General features: G+C 35.8%; 1 pseudogene; it reads left to right on the top strand.

Moving 5' to 3' along the window:
- The first annotated feature begins 456 nt into the window (after positions 1-456).
- Positions 457-17197, top strand: LOC101533079 (ubiquitin-fold modifier-conjugating enzyme 1-like; annotated as a pseudogene).
- Positions 17198-17864: the final 667 nt, after the last annotated feature.

Raw genomic sequence — 17864 nt, forward strand, 5'->3', positions numbered from 1 at the left:
TGGCAATGACAAGAACCAGGGCCTATTCTGGGTCAGGCTGGGCAAGGTTGGTGGGGGTCACCCTGACTAGGCTGCAGCAACTCCCTTATATGCATAAGGACTTGGTCTGTGGTGGGTTGGCTGTGTTGGGCTGCAACACCTGTTGTTTGCATCAGAGACGGGGATGAGGCAGAACTGACCAGGCAGCTGCACCCACTAGTAAATGTGTTGGCTGGTGCTGTTGATGATCTGAACCTGACCCTCACTGGCCGGAACAGACAAGAGTCAAGTCTGAGGTCATCCCAAGTGAGGTTCCCTGGGGGATTCCCCAACTATACTGCTGAACCTGGACCCTAATGACTAGGAAAAACACAGGATATGTGGTCCAACATTAGAATACATTTACTGGGACTAGACCTCCTCAGTTACCAATGTCTGTCCAGTGGACAGCATGCCCAGATGCACAAGGAGGACAGGATGGCCAGTTCAGTAGCCTACCAGATGTCAAGTAACTCCTCAGAAGATGGAAAGCAGAACAGGTTTGGCAGGTGTCCTGGACAAGCTTTACGGCATGTGCCTACTCTATGGATGCAACAAGATCGGCTGTCAACCAAAGACCATGGAAAGATGTTGTCAACCAAAGCAGCAGAACTGTCAATACCTCAGAACTATCAAAACCACTCGAAAGTAACACCCCTGGAACATTCTTACCCACATCAGCAATGTCTATGGCATTATCAAATGACTATCTCCCATCTCAGGGTGCTGATGTAGTTTATATCAAGGAATCACCCCTTCCCCTCACCCACCCAGCTCTTCAGAAAAAAGAGGAGAAAAATTAAATATCTGTCCCACACACTCCCCTCCATACCTGACCCTTCCCACTCTCACATGGCCATGCATCCTTTTCAATTATATAATCCTTTTCAATTATATAATCCTTTTCAATTATATGAATCTTATTTAAAAAGGAAAAATTAAAGAAAGAATAATGTTTTAATTACTGACTGCTTCAAGGCATATAATTTTGTGTTTCTGTTACTTTCCTTATACACTTTATTGAATTCCAACTCACATGCACCAACAGAAATGAAAAATCCAGCATTTTAAGTTATATACTGTAAGATGGAATTAGGCATTACATTGCATTCAAAGTTTTCAGCAAGAAAGCAAAATATCTATAATTAAAAATTAAACACAAGCAGGGGGTAGTGGCATTTGAGGGGTTTTGATAACAATACAATAGTTTTCGACGAAAATTAGGATGTTTACTTAAACATATTACTTATTTGAAAAGAAACAATCTGCCATTTATTTTATCACTTAAATTATTTTCAAATATATAGAAAATTCGGTCCTCCATTTGTTCATTTTTTTTTTTGTAACGTTTAGGTTTACTGTGTCCTCAGGTTTAGTGTTCTTTCACTCTCTCCTATTCCTAAATTTCACAGGGCCTCAATATCATTGTCTGAAAGTAAAATGTAGAGAAGAAAAGATGTGATTTCTAGCAAGGGTTCTCTAGTTCAAGATTTTGCAAGTAAAGTTCAAATAAATTCTAAAAACACGTACACTGCATTCCAAATAATGGTTAATTCTTATTTAATAATACTAAATGTCAGTGAACTTCCATGGTATAAGAGAGATCGGGAAACACAGTAGCCTAATATTACCAAACAACACAAAACACCTCATGTGAAATTACTATAATTTCCAGCACTGCTGTACCAACAGTGCCTATAATTCCAACATAAAGCACTCTCTGTACAAAGCCACTGATTTTCTGTACAAGTCTTACAATCTTTAACTAATATATAAACAGAATTTATCCTCAAGCTTTTCCCAAGTCGAAAATTAGCATCATATTTTTAAAAGCTTCTTGGACAGTATTTTGGACAGTAGACTGAAGCATAGCAAATATGGAGAAGCGTCCAGTGCGGTAACCTAATGACTAAAGTCCTCGCCTTGCATGCACCAGGATCCTATATAAGTGCCAGTTCGTATCCTGGCTGCCCCACTTCCCATCCAGCTTCCCGCTTGAGGTCTGGGAAAGCAGTTGAACAGCCCAAAGGCTTGGGACCCTGTACCCATGTGCAAGACCTGGAGGATGCTCCTGGCTCCTCCTGGTTTTGGACTGGCTCAGCTCTAGCCATTGCGGCCACTTGGGGAATAGATTAGAGGATGAAAAATATCCCTCTCTGTGTTTGTCTCCTTCTCTCTGTAAATCTTTATAATAAAAATAAATAAATCACATATATATATACACACATATATACATATATACAAATCACACACACACACACACACACACACACATATATATATATGGAGAAATATCCAGCCACAGCTAATGCCACCAACATATAGGTTATTACATTGGGAAAGGCTTCCAAAAGGAAGTACTGATGATGTAATTGTTCATAACAAAGAGAATCTATTCTGAAAATTACCCTAAAAGGAATGTAGCTAGAACAACAATTATGGAAGGCGGCATGGAGATTCCTCAGAGATCTTAAAATGTATCTACCATACCACTCAAACATCCCTCTGCCTCGAATTTACCCAGAGGAAACTAAATCAGCATATGACAGAGTTATTTGTATCCCCATGCTTATCACAGCTCAGCTGTTGAGCACTCTATGTACTGAGTAGCTGCAGTAGTTTACAGTCCCACCACGGGTGGATTAGGTTAATTTCCCCCCCACGTCCTCACCAGTAGTAACTGTTTATTACTGAATGTAGGACATCCTCACTGGAGTTCTATGGAATCTCACTGTAGTTCTTATTTGCATTTCCCTAAGAGCTAGGGAAACTGTTTGAAAGGCTCAGTGACATGGAGAAAGGAGAGACAGAGATCTTCCATCTACTAGTTCACTTCTCATTAATTAAACAGAAACATTCAAAATGGAGTCATTCAAGGTAAAAACCAAACTGAACTGATTTATTATTTCACTTTCCATTAACTCTACCCAAGGAAATTTTACTGTTGTCTCTCAACATATTCTGGTTTCAATTTACAATTCTTAAATTCTCAAATGAGAGGTAACCTGAAATATCCTGAAGTTAACTAATCAATTACTTTCTCATTGTTCTGTTCCTGCCTTAAAAGGAAACTAATTTTAAGATGATTTTATAATTTAATTTCTGCTTTCTTCAAGCTCATTTCTGTTCATAAAACCAACCTCTTCTGTTAAGCTCACTGGAAAGCATTATTATATGGAATGAAGTATTGTTCAACTCTAGAATCACAGAATAAAGTCATTTCAGATCTTCAAAAAAAGTACAGGTATGTTCACTTTGTAATTTTAACCCCATGCTTACTTTCATTGGAACTGTGGTCATGCTAGTTTTTGGTTTTTTTTTTACTTATTATAGATTATGACTAGTGGTAAACTAAGCCACTAATTAAGTGGCTGAAAGTATAGTGGATGAAAATTATGTCTGCAAAACTTGATGAAGCCAGGGAAGCAAAGAATGGGGTACCGAGGGAAAGCAGGGGAGTGAGGGAAATGCCATCTTCTTGGAACTGCACACACGTGAGGCACAAAATATGTTCTCTCCCTTTTGATACACGTTTGAATAAGATATTTAGGAAAATCAACAATTAAATATCTCTATAAATTCTGCCTTTTAGTTTCTTTGCTATATTTGACAATAAATTGAAATTACAACTGAAAATTGTAATTACAATTGAAAATGCCCTTAGGTGATGGTTGAAAATATACATGCATAACTATTTAAAACTGTTATTAGTGAACAATGAAACTACATTAATAGTTAATTATATGGTTATTTCCAGATAAACCTCTTAAAATTACAAAAAAGCAGAACTAAATATTCATAAAGAAAATAAAGTGAAATTTTCAAAATGATTTGACCTTAGAGAATGAAAGAGCAAAAGAATGTGAGATTTAGGCAAACAAAAAATAACGGAGCAGTAGAATTAAACATATTATATTAATAATATATACATATTAGATGGTAATAAAAATACCCAGATTAAAATTTTCAGGTTATAAAAAAACATTAATTTTTTGTTAATCAGACAATACATGTAAACTTCAAGGAACAGAAAAGGACAAAACTGTGTACACCCATTCTCTTCTTTACCATGGATAGGCAGTAAAAATATCTATTTCCAAAACAAACCAAAAACAAAAATACAAAACTGGATCTCTACTTTTGCTTTGCTTTTTTGTTTGTTTTTACTCTTCATGATAGAGTTCCATAAGCTCAGAAACTTCCCTCCCACCCTTCCCTATCCCCTCTTCCCTAGTGTTCCCCACATATATTGCAACAGTATAGTCCTTCAACAACTCAAAAACCCATCATTCTGCTATTTAAGTGTATCATGACACTACAGGTACAAGCAATAGTAGAAAGTCCAGAATCCTTTTGACACGATATATTTAACAATTTCGTTGGGAGTCCACTTATCCAGGCGTACAGATGCATATTGCAACTACTTTCATATCCATATTCTTGGTATATCCACCTCCATTATGCAGTTCCTTTGAATTTTTGTATGCACATGCTTACCTGTATGTGGTTCTGGCACAAAGCTCAATTGGCTAATCCTCTAATTCCAAGTGCCAGGATCCCATAGGGGGATCAGTTTGTGTCCTGTCTGCCCCACTTCCCATCCAACTCACTGCTTTTTGCCTGGGAAAGCAGTCAAGGATGGCCCAAGGCCTTAAGAGCCTGCACCCACATGGGAGATCCAGAAGAAGCTCCTGGCTCCTGTCTGCTGGCATTAGAACTGTCGCCCATATGGAATCCTGACACATTCAAGGCAAGGACTTTAGCTGCTAGGCCACCATGCCAGGCCCATCATTTGGCATTCTAAGACTTACTTTTGTATCAGACTAGCCTGAGCTGGATTTCCAATTATTCCTAATTTATTTTCGTAGTACATCAGCTGACATCAGACAAAGACTTAGGCTACTCACGTGCAACGACTGCAATAGACAATGAGCATTCAACTTCCATGGATAGTGTTAATGACAAAAACGCTTACAATATTAAATATGTATAAGTAACATGCAATTAAATACTTATATTATAAATAAGAGAAAGTGAAAGGATCGAAGATTGTTCTTTGCAGTGTGTTGTCTTTCCTCACAACCTATTTAACACAGCAGTCCAAAACAGATAAATTAAGGACAAAAATAGTTGAATTTGAGCACTAGTTAATAATATTCAATCTGAGCAATGTGAATGCATGATGAGCAGCTTAAAATTGAAGTGACAATATATAATATATTTAAACAGGCTATACACACGTAATTGAAATGAAGTTCTAGGCTATTTTGTCTTCATTTCCAAAATCACTGAAAGTGATAAAATGATTAAAGCTGAAATTTCTAAACAAAGAGAAAGGATGGATTTATAAATGAAAAATGATGTAAAATTATCATAATTTGATGACCTAAACTCAGTATCTTCAAGATTAAAATATAATCAGCACAAGCACAAATGGAATCAAAATATGTATCTGTGTAACTAAGTAATTCATTTTCATGAATTTATATAGAATTTTAAAGCCCATGTACAAAATTGTTTAGTTTGTTACTGAGAAGTTGGCTAAAGCCAGCAATTATGCTTTTAATAAAATTAGATATGATTAGAAACACATCTTTCAAAATATCTACATCTGAAACTACACAGACTAGATTAAGTATACCCTAAATGGTTAGACTGAAGTGTATGGTTTTACACAAGAGTTCTTCATGAAAATTTGTGAAAAATGTCATTAAATTATGCTTTGATTCAGAAAGATTTTGGGATTCATGTAATTGAGGAAATCTTCATAAACTTTATACAAACATGACTCACTTATGAATTATGAAATACTATGCAGAGATTTCAAAATTTTTGTACCAAAATAGTTTTGTATTTTAATCATACGTATTTATGGGATACAGTATGATAACTTTGTGCATGTATTCATATATTGTGATTAAATTATATCTGTCACCACTACCACTTCTTTAAACATTTGTTTTGGAATTTTTAATCTAACAGATTCTCTTTTGGAATAACTTACTGACATGAACTTTCAGAAACAGTTTCTGATTATCTTACATTTCTGTAGGATACAGTGTAATATTTGCACGGTGAGAAAGAGAAGCCTTAGGGGAAACCAGCCCCTCCAACATCTTTATCCCCTGTAAGATGAGAAATGAGTTCTACCTCTTGAGCTACCCAACCAGTAGTACTTGGCTGTGCCAGCCCTAGCAAATAAACAGAAATCTCATCTTGGAATTTGGTGGGTGGCAGTGGACACGAACGACTTAGCCAATGTAATAAAGCAAGATACCAGGAGAACTAAGCTGGAATGCCAATACTTAGAAACCAATCTCATTTTAAGTATTAACATGTGAAACAGAGAAAAAAAAGAGATAGACAGTATGCTGAATTGCAGGAGAAAAAGCTCACCATGGAACCTCTGTAAACTCCCCTACAAACACATAAAGAACAATCTAAACCATCTATATTGAAAAGGCTGACATTTTACACATGCGTTAGAGACAAATTTGTGAAATAAGTTAGCTTGGGATTTTCCTTTATATCCTTAAATAACCAGTCAATTACAAGTATACAAAACAATGAACATTCTTTGGGAGAAATATTTTCTGTAGACTATGAAAAAAAGATATGGCTGCTTTATTAACTGAATATAGAAAAGTAAGTAGAAAAGTAATTGAATAGCAAGGAGGAAGAGCCAGAAGGGATGATAAAGTGATTAAAATAAATCTTTAACATAGTACGAAGTTTAAAGTGTGAATTCAGAATTAGGAATCTAAATGTTACATACCCCAGTACAAGTAACAAACACAAGAAACCAATGTAGCCAAGAATCATTCCTTCTGGAGTTAATTTTGGAAGTGGAAGCAAAGAAAACTGGCCACAATAAGAACTTGTGCAGTAGGTTTGTGATATGTGTGTGTGTGTGAGAAAGAGAGGACAGATCTCTAAGGAATCTCCATACTGTTTTCCATAATGGTTAAACTAGTTTACAGTCCTAACAGTAGAGGATTAGGCTACTTTAATCTTGGTTTTAGTCCATGTTCACACTCCAGCAGAAATATGATCTTTTGGTATTATGTTTAGTGACACGTTATGGAATATGGAATAGATTAAAATAATGACTGCAAATAAATGTTGAGAGGGAAAGGAGAGATGATTATGAGGAAGTAGAAGAGCAAGGGAGGTGAGATCGCCTTCCTGGAGTTAAACTCATTGAATGCTGAAAATCTGTTCTCCTTCATTAATAAAAATGTTTAAAAGGAAAAATGGAAGAGAAGAAACCCCTGAATAAGGAGTGTTTCTGGACTTCATCTTCCTCTTTGCATAGCCACCAATAGGAATAATAAAGTCTCTTGACACATACTAAAACAGAAAATTAACGAAAAATAAAACTAAGTAGCAAAAATAATTGTTTCATAAGGACACAGGGGCAACCAAGCCTAAACTCGCCTGAAGTTTTGCTAAGGCAGAGAACCACACTCATCAGCCTTGATGTCACTGCTGAAACGCCTTTCTCCCCTTGGGAAAAAACAAAATTAAAGCACATAGTAAAGCACTTTGCATATTACAGAATATCTGTCCTCTAAAGTGGAAGATATTTCATTTGTCCAAAAATTTCACTTTTCTGCTATAAATTCAATTCCAAGCCCTCCCACCTTTTTGAAATAAAGAACCTATTTTGTTTTTCCCTTAAATATGAAGGTATTGAGAATTTACAATTTTTTCTCTCTAAAAAGGAAATTATGGGGCCCAGTGCAGTAGCCTAGTGCCTAAAGTCCTCACCTTGCATGCACTGGAATCCCATATGCACACTGGTTCATGTTCTAGCAGCCTCACTTCCCATCCAGCTCTTTGCTGTGGCTTGGGAAAGTAGTGGAGAATGGCCCAAGGTCTTGTGACCCTGAAACTGTGAGAGAGAGCTGGAGGAAGCTCCTGGCTCCTGGCTCTGCATCTGCTCAGCGCTGGCCATTGCAGCCACTTGAGGAGTGATTCAGCAGTGACTGGAGCATTTTTCTCTTTCCTTCTCTCTGTGGATCTTACTTTCTAATATAAATAAATGAATCTTTTAAAAAGGAAATAATAATCAAATAACACAAAAACTGATCTCTTTAAAAATATTGACTACCTGCCAAATGGTTTCTTGAAAATTATGTGTCAAAACACAAAGTAAAATAGTATAGCATTGATAAGTTTTCGGGCATAAATTTATAGAATATGAAACTTCTTTTTATAACATTTACTTTTCTGGAATACCTTGTATATGCAGTAGAATCACAGTTATTGCGTTTCAGTGTCATGACTGTTTTCACCAAAGTAATATACAATACACCTTGTATTCACAGCATTCTAATTTTAATAATAAAGGAGAAATATGCAGATTACTTTCACAAGGGATCTGAAAAGGTAATGAACCCACTGTGTCTTTATACAAGTAAGTTGAAGCTGTCAATAAGCAGTAAAAGTTTGGTTCATGGCAGAAGATCACAAAATATCTATTTTTTTGTTTGGCCTTGATGCATAAGAAAAACACAGCATGCACTGTCCTGCCATAATTCACTGTGATGCAACCATCTGAGCAGTACATTTTCCACAGGGACACTGCCATTTGGCTCTCCCCTTTCTGAAGCACTGCCAATTTAATTGAACTGTTTGGAAGGCTTCACTCCATTACTTTCAAAACCACCAAGTTTATGTGATCCAAAGTCATTTAGAAACACCTTCATGCCAGCTGGAAATTTTAGATACAGAATATGTTTTGGAAGTGGTGAGTGAGGCCTCTTAAAGGACAACATTTTCTAAAATTCTAAAAGCACTAAAATTTGAAAAGTCTCTACTGTGGCAACTCTCTAAGTAGCTAAGGCATCATGCAAAGACAAGTACCAAAAATTGGCAGACACCAATGCTCTAGACAGTCTGGCTAGTGTGAGAGACAGGACACTCCTGATTTAGATCCAAATTCTGAAATTGTCTCCAATAGAAACCACTTTCGCAATCCCTGGCTAGAATGAGAAACATCCATCAAAGGTATCAAGCAAAACAAGTAGCCTTTTTTTGTTCCTTACAACAACCAAATTTTCTTATATCTCCAAATTACTGGTTTCTTACTCGGATCTCCACCCCATCCCCAGCACCTTTGTTTTATGCAATTTTTGGATGTTTTGTGAATCAATTAGTCTTATATCTATGAAAGTTATACACCTCTGATTTGGACATATGAACCGTAGAATAGACATTGCTTCTGCAACTTGGAACTTAAAGAAAAAAAAAATATCAACTGGGTCAGCTCACTGTATCTCTGTTCATAAAAGCTAGAAACCAGTCACATAGTTTCTTGATTTTGCTGATGCAAAGGTAACACAGTATCAGATTAATTACACGGCTTCTATAAATGTCAGGGGGTTTTGTACATGCTCCATTCCCTTAATCATTCACCTAAGAATAAACTCTGTTTTCAGATGTGCAAAGAACTTCTAACTCATCATATAAAAAGTTGAATGTAGGTTATAGTTTCAAGTTGAGAAAACATGACAATATTTCTTAAGGGAGATTTATTACCTTTTTGAGTTACTTCTATTGATTTTTCTTCGCTACATACCTATGTTTCCTGCTGTACCACAATATTCTATTTTCTATTTGGATACTTGTATTTTCCATCTACCAAGTACTAACTCAAGTCTTTAATAAATTTTTAATGGATTTCTAGGGTGACCTTAGCAAACCATGCTTTGTTTTCTGCTTTAAGATGAACACTCCTTTCAACTAAACTCCAGAGAAAGGAGACAAGGTCAGCTTCTCCATTTCTAATACAAACAGGAAAGTAAATTGCAGGTTTTAACTACAAATAAATTTAGATTTTACACTTTTATCTAAAAAAACAATGCCTCTATATAGACACTATTGGCTTTAAAATGCCATTAAGTAACCAGACTTCAATGGCAAGGTAGTATAAAGAAATTAAAACTGAATATGCTTGTATACTTATAAAAAAATATTTCTGAATTAAGGATAAGGCTGAGACAAAAAAAAACAATACTTACACAGGGCATGACACACATTTAGTGCTTCTCAAGTATTGTTAAGCATATAGAAATAATTCTAGAGGAAATTTTTAAGCAAAAACATGCTGAGAAGAGAGAAGAGCTTTTTGGCTACCAAAAAGTCTAATCCAAATTTTAAACATTCTAAAATAAAACATATTGTATAGAAATTTTCACAATGTCTCAAGATAATAAATATTCACAAAGACACTGGTGATCTTAAAGCACTTCCTTGTCAATATACTATTGTGATTCTCCTTTTTATGGCTTTGTTAAACCAATGGTTGAGAATGTAACTCTGGGCCCAGTGCAGTAGCCTAGTGGCTAAAGTTCTCCCTTTGCAAGTGCCAGGATCCCATATGGGTGCTGGTTCTAATCCCAACGGTCCCACTTCCCATGCAGCTCCCTGCTTGTGACCTGGGAAAGCAGCCGAGGGCGGCCAAAAGCCTTGCAACCATGTACCCATGTGGGAGACCCAAAAGAAGCTCCTGGCTCCTGGCTTTGGATCAGATCAGCTCAACTCTGGCAGTTGCAGTCATGTGGGGAGTGAACCAGTGGACGGAAGATCTTTCTCTCTGTCTCTCCTCCTCTTTGTACATCTCACTTTCCACTAAAAATAAATATTTTTTTAAAAAAAGCATGTAACACTACTGCAGTTTAATGATTTACATGGGTGAAATGGTCATTTTTTCTGTTCAATTATTGTTTATAGTCCTTGTCTATATTCCCACTAAATTAACTTCTTTTTGTGCTTTAGTTGTTAAGCTTTTTCTGTGAGTTATTAAGGATTTTATTGTAATGCAAGTCAAAAGTATAACATCTTCAAAATTAAACACAAAAATGAGAAAGGAAGCAGGATGGAAGGGAGGGAGGGACAAGGGGAATATCATTGTATTCTTAGTATCTACAAGTCACACTGAATCTGTTCAATGTTAATTAAAAATCAAAGGGAAAAAACTCTAAGTACCTTTTAGTAAGAAAACAAAATGGCCATTTTAGGAGTTGTTAGAAGAAACTTGATACTCTTGAGTATAAAATACCACCCCTCCACCGCCACTATGGCACAATTACTCCCCAATACTTCACAGACTGACTTTTCTTCTTTATGACCCCCAAGCACACTTTGAATTGATTTTTCACACTTAGTTCTCTGAAGAGCTACAGTTTGATAGATATCATGAGACTTTTTCACATGGACTCTCATTTCAGCCAGTAGCATATATCTACTTTTCAATACTAATTTGAAGTTTTGTCTTTCTCCCTAAGAGTCCATGTTATATTAAATTTATAATACTTCTTTGGAAATATTTCATATGCACAGAAGCCTAAGATAAATACTTGTGTTCTGACAAACTTGAACAATCTTCATGTACTGCTGTGCTTCTTTCTTTTTTTTAAATTGATTACATTGCATTATGTGACACAGTTTCATAGGCACTGGGATTCTCCCACCCTTCCCTACCCCCTCCCCCATGGTGGATTCCTCCACCTTGTTGCATTACCACAGTTCAGGTTCACTTGAGATTCCTTCATTGCAAGCATATACCAAACATAGAGTCCAGCACCTTACTGTCCAAACAAATTCAACGGCTTGTTGGGGAGACCATCTCTGGTCTGAAGGTAGAGCCGGCAGAGTATCATCCCTATCAATTAAAAGCCCCGATATAACATCAGCAACAATTTATAATGTTATGGAATTAATTGACATAGTATTGAGTAACCAACATGTTAAAAAAAAATGCTTTACCCCATCCTGTGACTCCGTTGACATTTCAATTTTAGTTTATACACGACCAGGTTCTATACAACTTAAAGTGGCTATAGATTACTATTCAGCTGAATCGTGTCTATTTTCATTATATTATTTAGCATTATATAAAACAGCAAATCACATTAAAAAAAGAACTTTCACAAATGTATCTTGTGTAACCCTCACAAATCCTATATCTTTTCACCTTTGTCCCCAAAACAAAAACCAGTCAATACATTTTTGTTTGAATCATTTCCCTGCATTCATAGTTTTCCTCATAGAAGCCTATTTTTAAGCAATACTTACAGAGTAACATTTAATCAACTTTAACTTACATATAAATGATTATGCACTTCCTGCCACTTTCTGTAACTCACATCCTGATTCCTGAAATTTGTCTGGGTGGTACATATAGCTCCACTTAATTCATTTTAACTGCTGAAGAACAACAACAAAAATGCTGCAATAAGGTGTGTGTGGTGGAGACATGTGGGAGAGCTTCTCTAGGGTATAAATCAAGACATGAAATTTACTGGGCTGGAAGGAAGGGGCCTCTCCCATAATTAGCATTCCAAAGGGACTGAATCAATTTATATGCACACCAATAGTGCATATATGTCTCCATTGTTCACTTTCTTGACAACCCTTACTATAAGGCATTATGCTTTCTGCCAGTCTGGTGGGAATTATATTTCATGGTGGTTTTATTTGCATTTGCCTAATTACTAGTAAGGCTGAGTGCCTTTGCTTATCATTTGGCAATTCAGAATCTTTTCTTTGTGAATTCGTGTTATATGTGTTTTTCTCCATCACATTTCTGGTTTGTTTTACTTGTTTTATTTTTACTTTTTATATCCTGACACAAATCATTCAAATCTCCCCCAAAGTGGGGCTTACCCTGTAACGTTATTTATAGCCATACAGACATTTTTAGTGCTAATATAGTCGAATTTATGAACATTATCGTTTATGGTTGTGCTTCCTGTTTCTAGTCTAAACAATTTTTCCCTGCTGTGGGATCATAAAAATAATCTATATTGTCTTCTAAAAGCTTTAAAATTCTGGTTTTCACATAGACGTTTTTAGTCTTTGGTTAATATAGGTTTGTATCTATGAGACAGAAATCTTAGCACATTTTTTATTCATGAAGATAATCTTTGCCCCAAAACCATATTTTAAATACCCTACTTTTTCCCTGATTTACATTGTCACCTCTGTCTCTTGTCATATTTTCAAACTCGAGTGGTTCATTTCAGGAGTCCCTATTATTTCCCTCTATTTTATTTAATTCTTGAAACAAAACCATACTCTTTCATACTGCTGAATTGTTATATTTTATAATTAGCTTTGCTGTCTTATCGTGTTCTACTTCAAAACTGCTCAACTTACACTTGACCCCTTTATTCTTCTACAGGCATTTTAAGATCAATTTGTTCAACAAATGCTCTACTGGGTTGATAAAAATTGCACTAAATTCATAGGTTAATTGTTTATAATAAGTATATTACATGACAATACATGGCAGTTTTTATTTTTTAATTCAGATTTTAAAGTTTCTTCAATAACATACTATATATGATCTCAATGAAAGTCTAAAACACTTTTGTTGGATTCATTTGTAGTATTTAGTTTTTTTTATTCTATGGATTTTGGAAAGATTATATAGCATAATATGCAATAGAATTTTAAATATATGTTTAGATCATGCTTGCGAGTTTTCTTAGGTAGACATCTAAACTGCTCTAATTGATAATAAAATGTCTCCAACTGCCTGTTTGGATTTTTCAAATTTTCTAGTACTTCTCTCCTCCAGGGAGAGGATTTTTGACTTTGTTCACTTTTTTCCCTCAATGCACAGACTGATACCAAATTGCTTATAAATATTAAATAAATAATTACTGAAAACAATCATTCATATTCTTTAATTATTTTTAAGAATATTCCTATGTATTCCTACATGATTTTTGCTTAAGTTTTATTTTCTATGACATTAATTTTTATATAACAACTTTAATTCATTTCACCAGATAAAATCTATTTTATTATGTTCAAACTTTCTGTGTCAATTTACTTTTAGGTCTTTCTCTTGTAAAATGGCATGATATTTCCCAATCATATCTGTTACTTTAATTTAATGTATTGATATTTCCCTTACTGATTTTTACCAACCTAATTTGACTTCCATTTATTAAACTTTACTTTTGTTTTTATTAACTGTTTACATTTCTTCCATTGAAATTAATAAAAATTATATTCTCACTTTGCTGCCAAATGCCACAAAGAATAAATTACTGATATTAAATACAATCACATCAGACAAGATTGGGCGCGTTCAGGGTGGTATGGCTGTAGAAAAGTAGAATCATATCTATGTACAGGCACCACTATGGTTCATCCAGTACTTCTGACATCATGCAAAATTCAAACTCTATACCAGTTAAACACAAACTCCTCTTTCCCCTCATTCCTGCTCTGGAAATCATTATATTACATTCTGTCTGTTAATTTGACTATTTATATAACTCATACAAATGTAATCATACAATATTGTATGTGACTGGTTATTTCACTAACTATCTTGAAGACTGGATCATTTGTGTTGTAGTACGTGTTAAAATTTCCTTCCTTTTTAGGGATGAATAATATTTCATTATCTATGTGTGTATGTATGTATATATATATATATATATATATATATATATATATATCACACTTTGCTTATCCATTCATCTACTGATACACATAAGGTTGCTTCCACCTTTTCATTATTATCAATAATATTGCTAAAATATGATGTAAAAATACCGTAAGACTCTGATTCCATTATCTGTAGAATACCCCCAGAAGTGGCACCACTGGATCATATGATAATTATATTTTGACTATTCTGAGGAATCACCCTACTATCTCCCATAGCAGTTAATCATTTACAACCCCATTAGTAGAACACAAGAATATTAATTTCTCCATATCCTCACCAACATTTTTAAATAATAGCTCTCTTAGTGAGTCTGAAGTGTTAATTTTTACATTTTAACACTCACCTTAACTACACTTTCTATAGCAAGTAATACTCTCCTAAATTTTCATCTCATCCCCAAAACTGTACAGATCCAACAGCAATTTACCATTTAAGATTATCTTGCTTCCTTTACTTCTTGTCCACTGTTATATTTTAAAGCATATTTTATAACATCATGGATTTTACATTATTATGCTTTGTGTTCACATTTTCTCTCATAGTTTCAACAGTAGTTAAAGAATTACATCATTGTGGATCTGAAAATTTTTTCCAGAAATAACAGCTGAAAAAATAATTCTAGGCTGAACATTGTGTTATTGCAATGGTTGGAAGGCACTGTTTTGTTTTTTCTAGTGTCTGCTTGTATTACAAAGTCATGTGTTCATCTATGTGACATATTTGAAGTCAATCTTTGTTTTAAAGGTGGAGAGACGGAAAGACATCTTCCATTATTTTTCCACTTCTCAAATGGCCACAAAGACTGAGATTGGAAAAGGCCAAAGCCAGGAACCCAGAACTCCATCCAGCTCTCCCAGGTAGGTGGTAGCGGCCCAAGCACTTGGACCATCTTTTGCTTTCCCAGGCACAGTTTGCAATTGGTGGCTTTACCCCCAGTGCCACAGTGCTGGCCCATGAAAAAAAATCTCTTATCTTCCTGGTATCTTTCCCTAAAATCAGCATTCCAAAGTTTTTTATCAATCTGTCAGGTTGTATATTTATTTTATTCATCCTTTTAATCTCATGACTCACAAATTTAATTCTGGAAATCTATGGATTTTCTTGTTCAAATATTGATGTTCTACAGTTCCTTCAGTCTATATCCTATATTTTCTAATCACTCAGTACTATTTTTGTCCCCAGGAACTCATTTGAATGAATTTTTCAGTACTATCTTTTGGTTCACAATCTTCCTTACATATGCAGTTAAGAGTTTATCTAAACTACTGCATTTTAAAAATATTTCGATGGCTATATTTTTCATTTTCTTATACTTAATACTTATTTGATAGAGAGAGAAAAAAGCAAGACAGAAGAAGGAAGAAAGATTGGTTCTTTTGTCTTTTTTTTTTTTTTTGTCTTTCTTCCCCAAACACTGAGAGTATTTCAACTTGTTAACTCCAAATATTCAGGAACTTTAGATCTTCCAAGGGAGTTTGGATGATTCTTTCCTTTGAGACACTGAGAAACTGAAACACCAGTAAAAGGACTAGAGAATAACTTAGTTCAGTCCTGGTTGGGAGGCTGTGTTGGTCATCCTAGTTCTTTAAGTCCATTTATTTATATCCTGAAATGGACTGGCTGTTTGTACTTTCCCAAAATTCCTTTGTTAAAATTCTTAACTCTAATGTGATGCAGGTCTTTGGAAGCTAAATTAGATAACGAGAATAGAGCCCTAATGAATAAAACTTGTACTTATGCAAGGAGTTCAAGGTCTCCTTCTGTCACAAAAAATGTGAAGGATCTATAACCCTTACACACAGGCCTCTGTGGAACCATTCCACACCCTGATCTCAAATGTTAAGCCTCCAAAAATTAGAAAAATACATTTCTGTTACTGATAATACAAGCAGGCTACTAGTCTTTAGGTACAGCAATTCAAACTTGCTAACACAAAACCAACCTTCCACATAGTGACAGCCTTTTATTTTGCTTGTCCTCTGCCAGTCTACTTTGGGAAGCACCTTACACAGTCCTAACCTGAATTCTAGCAAGGAATCCCCAGTGCCCTGCCTTCTCTGCTGTCCCCAAAGTCCCTTGAGCACTTTGATCCTCTTTTCCACTTCAAGGGCCAAACAAAACCACAACTTTCTGCTTGAGTTCCCAGACTGGCAGGTGTGTGGTATAGCCACACTGACCATTTAGACCATTAGTAGCAAAAGAAAAAATGGCCAAAGAGGGTGCATGAGGCAACACAATGTGATGTTTCTGAGATCCCAGTGCTGAAAACCAAAGCTGTACCCTGAGATCAGGAGTTGTGGGTACAGTGACTGAAAGAGGAGTATGTCTCATATCCAGTAATGTGAAGAACAAGAATGTGGACAATGATTGGTTCTGATTGGAGTACAACTAGGAAGGGACTTGGTGGTCTGGAAAAAGCTGGTGCATCCATGACCTCTTCAAATATTATTTTGACATTCCTATCACGCATCCCACTATTGCTCCAGAAATTGCAGTCCCTGAGCTGTTTGGAAAGACACCAAGATGTACAGGGGTGGCAAAATATGCCTGACTGACTGCTTCAAACTTTTGTGGGCCAGGAATGTGCCCAAGTTTGGACTAGCTCATCCCATAGCTCTGGGACTGGCTCTATGGCTGGCAGTGGGAATCCCTGATTTAATCCGGAAGGGCATGATTCAGCACAAACAGAAATGCAGCCAATGAAAGACAAAGTCATTGGGGGACAAAGGGACCTTTAATAGGCAACAATCAATCCTGTTTCCCTGTGTATCACCCTTGTCACTCATCTGACTGCTTCCTCCCAAACTCTCCTCTAGATGTTACTAAGCAGCTGTAGTAGGCACTGCATGTGTGCAGGCACGCGTGCACGCGCACGTGCAGACACACACACACACATACACACACACTGTATCTGTTGAGTTTCTAAATTAGGGAAGGGAAGGAGTTCAGCCTTGGAAAACCAAGAGGCAATGTATATTCTCTCCTGACGTGGAGCAGTGTCAGATCTTGGAGGCACAGGGGTAACTCAAAGTGGAAACAATTCATCAACAAAATAAAAAGCTGCTTCCTCTGTTTAAAAAAAGAAAAGAAATGAGTAAAAAAGATTAATAAATGTTACAATGGGGAAGACACCTGGTACTGAAGTTGTTGACATCTGGGACTCCCACAGCCCATATCAGAGTCTCTCTCAAACCCACACCACCACCACCACCCCTGCCTCAAAGAAATTTCAATGCTACAAAAGAAACTAGAGGAACTGATTTCTGATTTTTCTTCTTAGTAGAGAAACAGAGTAAAATGTATAGAAAGAAGTAAAATTCATTTGTGTTTTTTAAAGACATAGAGATAAAAAGGTAAACAGAATTAGGAG

This window comes from Ochotona princeps, chromosome 8 (assembly GCF_030435755.1).
Source record: "Ochotona princeps isolate mOchPri1 chromosome 8, mOchPri1.hap1, whole genome shotgun sequence".
NCBI classification, from domain to species: Eukaryota; Metazoa; Chordata; class Mammalia; order Lagomorpha; family Ochotonidae; genus Ochotona; species Ochotona princeps.